General features: G+C 36.7%; 1 non-coding gene across 1 annotated transcript; it reads left to right on the plus strand.

Moving 5' to 3' along the window:
• The first annotated feature begins 2,510 nt into the window (after window positions 1-2,510).
• LOC130953693 (small nucleolar RNA R71) lies at window positions 2,511-2,618 on the plus strand. Its single transcript, XR_009075855.1, has one exon. It is a non-coding gene; the product is annotated as a small nucleolar RNA R71 (small nucleolar RNA).
• Window positions 2,619-6,055: the final 3,437 nt, after the last annotated feature.

Here is a 6,055-nt window from a genome sequence, read left to right on the forward strand (position 1 = left end):
AAATCACAAGTCAAAAATTTTAAAGAGAAATATGAGATATGCAATTGACACCAAACTTAGAACAAGACACTAAAACTCACGAAAATTAGCAATTAATTAAGAGAAAAATAATAAATTTTGAAAAGAAATTTTTGAAAAGAACTATCCTATCAATATTGATTTAATGACTCTATAATAATAAAAATAAAAATAAAAATAAATTATTCCTAATCTAAGAAATAAAATAAGCCTTCAATTGTCCAAACTCAATAATCCCCGGCAACGGCGCCAAAAACTTGGTGGACGAAATTGTGATCACATCAATATAGCATTAATGTATTTATTGTAGAATTGTGGAACTTAGGATTTTTGGTACGAGTGGGCACAATTCCGTTCAACTAACCAGCAAGTGCACTGGGTCGTCCAAGTAATACCTTACGTGAGTAAGGGTCGATCTCACAGAGATTATTGGTTTGAAGCAATCAATGTTATTTTATTAATCTTAGTCAGGAGGCCAATAGGGTTATTTGGAATTATTTGTAAAAAGCCAAACTACAAACTACTTAAAATTGTAAGTTAAAATAATGGGGAATAATAGTGTTACTTGTTGTGCAGTAGTGGAGAATATGTTGGAGTTTTGGAGATGCTTTGTCCTTTGAATTTCTACTTTTCCTTGAGATCCTCTTCCCACACGCAAGGTCCTTCCATGGCAAGCTCTATGTAGGGTGTCACCGTTGTCAATGGCTACTTCCCATCCTCTCAGTGAAAACGTTCCTATGCTCTGTTACAGCACGGCTAATCATCTGTCGGTTCTCAATCGGGTTGGAATAGAATCCATTGATTCTTTTGCGTCTGTCACTAACGCCCAGCCCTCAGGAGTTTGAAGCACGTCACAGTCATTCAATCCCGGAATCCTACTCGGAATACCACAGACAAGGTTTAGACTTTCCGGATTCTCATGAATGCCGCCATCTACCTAGCTTATACCACGAAGATTCTGTTGGGGAATCTAAGAGATATTCATTCAGTCTGATGTAGAACGGAGGTGGTTGTCAGGCACACGTTCATGGATTGAGGAAGGTGATGAGTGTCACGGATCATCACCTTCTTCACAATTAAGCGCGAATAAACATCTTAGATAAGAACAAGCGTGTTTGAATGGAAAACAAAGGAATTGTATTAAATCATCGAGACGCTGCAGAGCTCCTCACCCCCAACAATGGAGTTTAGAGACTCATGCCGTCACAAAGTATGTAATTCAGATCTGAATTATGTCATGAGGTACCAGATAAGTCTGTAAAAGTTGTTTAAATAGTAAACTAGTAACCTAGGTTTACAGAAAATGAGTAAACAGAGATAATTGGTGCAGAAATCCACTTCTGGGGCCCACTTGGTGTGTGCTGGGGCTGAGACTAAAGCTATCCACGAGTAGAGGCCTTTCTTGGCGTTAAACTCCAGGTTCTGACGTGTTTTGGGCGTTCAACTCCGGATCATGACGTTTTTCTGGCGTTTAACTCCAGACAGCAGCGTGTACTTGGCGTTCAACGCCAATTTACGTCGTCTATCTTCGCGCAAAGTATGGACTATTATATATTTCTGGAAAGCCCTGGATGTCTACTTTCCAACGCCGTTGAGAGCGCGCCAATTGGACTCCTGTAGCTCCAGAAAATCCATTTCGAGTGCAGGGAGGTCAGGATCCAACAGCATCAGCAGTCCTTTTTCAGCCTAAGTCAGATTTTTGCTCAACTCCCTCAATTTCAGCCAGAAAATACCTGAAATCACAGAAAAATACACACACTCATAGTAAAGTCCAGAAATATGATTTTTGCCTAAAAACTAATATTATTCTACTAAAAACTAATTAAAACATGCTAAAATCTACATGAAATTACCTCCAAAAAGCGTACAAAATATCCGCTCATCATAGCCTTAGATAGATCAGATACTATGTTTGCTAAGCCAGAGGAGCTCTGCTCAAAATTCTCTGTCTGTTGCTGAGAGGATGATGGAAAAGGCTTGCTATTGTCAAACCTATTTCTCCCACCATTATTATAATTGATGCCTTGTTGAGGCTTCTGTTGATCCTTCCATGAGAAATTCGGGTGATTTTTCCATGAAGGATTATAGGTGTTTCCATAGGGTTCTCCCATGTAATTCACCTCTTCCATTGTAGGATTCTCAGGGTCATAAGCTTCTCCTTCAGAGGGGGCTTCTTTAGTACTGCAGGATGCAGCTTGCAATCCAGTCAGATTCTGAGAAATCATATTGACTTGCTGAGTTAATATTTTGTTCTGAGCCAATATGGCATTCAGAGTATCAATCTCAAGAACTCTTTTCTTCTGAGTTATCCCATTATTCACAAGATTTCTTTCAAAAGTGTACATGAACTGGTTATTTGCAACCATCTCAATGAGTTCCTGGGCTTCTGCAGGCGTTTTCAGATGAAGAGATCCGCCAACAGAATGGTCCAATGACATCTTGGATAATTCAGACAGACCATCATAGAATATACATATGAGGCTCCATTCTGGAAGCATGTTAGAAGGGCACATTTTGGTTAATTGCTTGTATCTTTCCCAAGCTTCATAGAGGGATTCACCTTCCTTCTGTTTGAAGGTTTAGACTTCCACTCTAAGCTTGCTCATCTTTTGAGGTGGAAAGAATTTGGTCAAGAAAGTATTAACCAACTTTTCCCAAGAGTTCAGGCTTTCTCTAGGTTGTGAGTCCAACCATATCCTAGCTCTGTCTCTTACAGCAAAGGGGAAAAGCAGAAGTCTATAGACCTTAGGATCAACCCCATTGGTCTTAACAGTATCACAGATCTGCAAGAATTCAGCTAAGAACTGATGAGGATCTTCTGATGGAAGTCCATGAAACTTGAAATTCTGCTACATTAGATAAACTAATTGAAATGCTGCCATGTTTGCTTCTTTTTCGAAATTTTCTGTACAGTCCTCTCTGGAGTGTTGTGCTTTAGCTTCTCTTAGCTTTCTCTTCAGAGTCCTTTCGGGTTCAGGATCAGCTTCAACAAGAATGTTTTTATCCTTGTTCATACTCATATGAAAAAAGAAGAGAACAAAGAGGGTAGGATCTGGAATCCTCTATGTCTCAGTATACAGATTCCTTTATGTGAGTATAAGAATATAAAAAGAGAAGAATGAGAAGAGGGAGGAGAAGAGCAAATTCGAACAGAGAGGAGGGAGAGAGAGGTTCGAATTATGAGTGGAAGAGAAGTGTTAGCTATTAAATAAATAGAAAGAGATGAGAGAAAGATAGTATTAGAATTTCAATTTAAAATAAGAAAAATATTTTTATTTTTATTTAATTAATTAAGTTAGAATTCAAAACTTGAAAAGGAATTAAAATAAAATTAGAATTTAAAACAATTAAAAAGAATTTTGAAAGAGTGGTTGATTGTTTTTCGAAATTAGAAGTGAAAAGTAGTTAAGTAGTTTTGAAAAAGATAAGAAATAGTAAACTTTTTAAAATTAAAACAAACAAGTCAAGTGGTTAGTTGAAAAAGATTTGAAAATAATTTGAAAAGATAAGAAGTTAGAAAAAGAATTTGAATATAAAATTTTAAAAAGATATGATTGAAATTTGTTTTGAAAGAGTTAAAAGAGAAACTAAAAAGCTTTTATTTTTTTTTTTAAATTGGAGTTGAGGATTTGGCCAACAAGAAACTAAAAGATATGATTCTAAAAGTCAAAGATTGAACCTTTCTTAACAAGAAAGTAACAAAATTGAAATTTTGAATCAAATCGTTAGTTGTTAGCAAGGATTTTTGAAAATGTGAAATGAAATTAAGAAAAGGATTTTTGAAAAATTAGTTTGAAAATTTTCAAAATCATAAAAAGAAAGATGAAAAAGATAAGATAGAAAGATATGATTGATAAAAGATAAACATGATATGAAAAAGATCAGATTTAGAACATTTTTATGCAGAAAATTATGAATTAAAACATGAAAATTCGAAAAAATTTGAATTGGGAACGAACTTACCTCCCTTGTTTCATCCTGGCGTTAAATGCCCAGAATGCTATCCATTCTGGCATTTAACTCCCACTTGACTGCCTCTTTGGGCGTTAAACGCTTGGAATCCTTCTTTACTGGGCGTTTTTCTAAATGCCCAGAATGCTGCCCATTCTGGCGTTTAACGCCCAGAATGCTACCTTTACTGGCGTTAAACTCCCAGAATGATAGCCATTCTGGCGTTTAACGCCCAGAATACCTCTTTACTGGCATTTTGACGCCAGTGAGCTCTTTTCTCTGTGATTCCTCTGTTTTGACTTTTGAATTTTTAATGAGGGACGAGAAAAACACAAAATGAAGCAAAACATGAAACTTTTAAGATCAAAACAAGTAATGCATGCAAGAACACTTTGAATGTCAAGATGAACACCAAGAACACTTTGAAGATCATGATGAACGTCAAGAACATATTTTTGAAAATTTTTGAGAAAAGAACGACATGCAAGACACCAAACTTAGAAATTTTGAATGTTTAGACACTATGAATTAAAAAATGCATATGAAAAACAACATAAAACACAAAACAAGAAAAATGTAAAGATCAAACAAAGATAATCATCGAGAACAACTTGAAGATCATGGAAGAACATAATGCATGAATTTTTGAAAATTTTAAAAAACTTAAAAATGCAATTGACACTAAACTTAAAGTTTGACACTAGACTCAAACAAGAAACACACAAAAAATTTTTGGTTTTTATGATTTTATTCAAATTTTGTTTGTATTTTTCGAAAATAAAAAGAAAAAGCTTAAACGTAAAATAAAATTACCCAATCTAAGCAAAAAGATGAACCGTACAACTGTCCAAACTCGAACAATCCCCGACAACGACACCAAAAACTTGGTGCACGAAATTGTGAATCACACTTTTCACAACTCCGATACAACTAACCAGCAAGTGCACTGGGTCATCCAAGTAATAAACCTTATGCGAGTAAGGGTCAATCCCACGAAGATTGACGGCTTGAAGCAAGCTCTGGTCATCTTGTAAATCTCAGTCAGGCGGATTCAAATGGTTATGAGGATTTGATAATTAAAAGATAAATAAAATGAAAAATAACATAGAGATACTTATGTAATTCATTGGTGGGAATTTTAGATAAGCGTTTGGAGATGCTTTGTTGCTTCTGAACCTCTGCTTTTCTATTGTCTTCATCCAATCATGCGTCCTCCCTTCCATGGCAAGCTGTAAGTTGGTGGATCACCGTTGTCAATGGCTACCATCCGTCTTCTCAGTGAAAAAGGTACTCTACGGTTTCTCGGATGAAAAATACCAGGCACAGCTACCGCATGGCTAATCAGCTGTCGGTTCTCACTTGTGTCAGAATAAGATCCATTGATCCTTTTACGCACTATCACTGCGCCCAACAGTCGTGAGTTTGAAGCTCGTCACAGTCAACCCCTCCCAGATCCTACTCAGAATACCATAGACAAGGTTTAGACTTTCCAGATCTCAAGAATGCTGCCAATTGTTTCTAGCCTATACCACGAAGGTTCTAATCTCAGATTCGGATGCTTTGTTGTCAGGAGAGACGATGCGAATTGCAGATCAGAGACCCAAGAGAATATACTCTAACTGTCGTCCAATGACTACATTGAATATCATGTAGACCGCTTGTGGTTGTCAGGCACGCGGATCTTGGCTAAGCGAGTAGCAAAGATAGTGGGTGATTGTCACGGGTCACCCCTTTATTTTGACTTAACTGAATTAAGTACGAGAGTATATCTTGGAGAATAAGTAGGCAAGAATTGAAAGAAAAACATTAGTACTTGCATTAATTCATGAGGAACAGCAGAGCTCCTCACCTTAATCTATGAGGTGTAGAAACTGCACCGTAGAAAATACATAAGAACAAATAGTCTAGGCATGCCCGAATGGCCAGCCTCCCCTAAACGTGCAAAATGATCTAAAATTGATCAAAAAGCCCCCAATACAATAGTAAAAAGTGCTATTTATACTAAACTAGTTACTAGGGTTTACAGAAAATAAATAACTAAAGTGCAGATAGTGCAGAAATCCACTTCCGGGGCCCACTTGGTGTG

The sequence above is a fragment of the Arachis stenosperma genome, chromosome 9 (genome assembly GCF_014773155.1).
Source record: "Arachis stenosperma cultivar V10309 chromosome 9, arast.V10309.gnm1.PFL2, whole genome shotgun sequence".
Taxonomy (NCBI): Eukaryota; Viridiplantae; Streptophyta; class Magnoliopsida; order Fabales; family Fabaceae; genus Arachis; species Arachis stenosperma.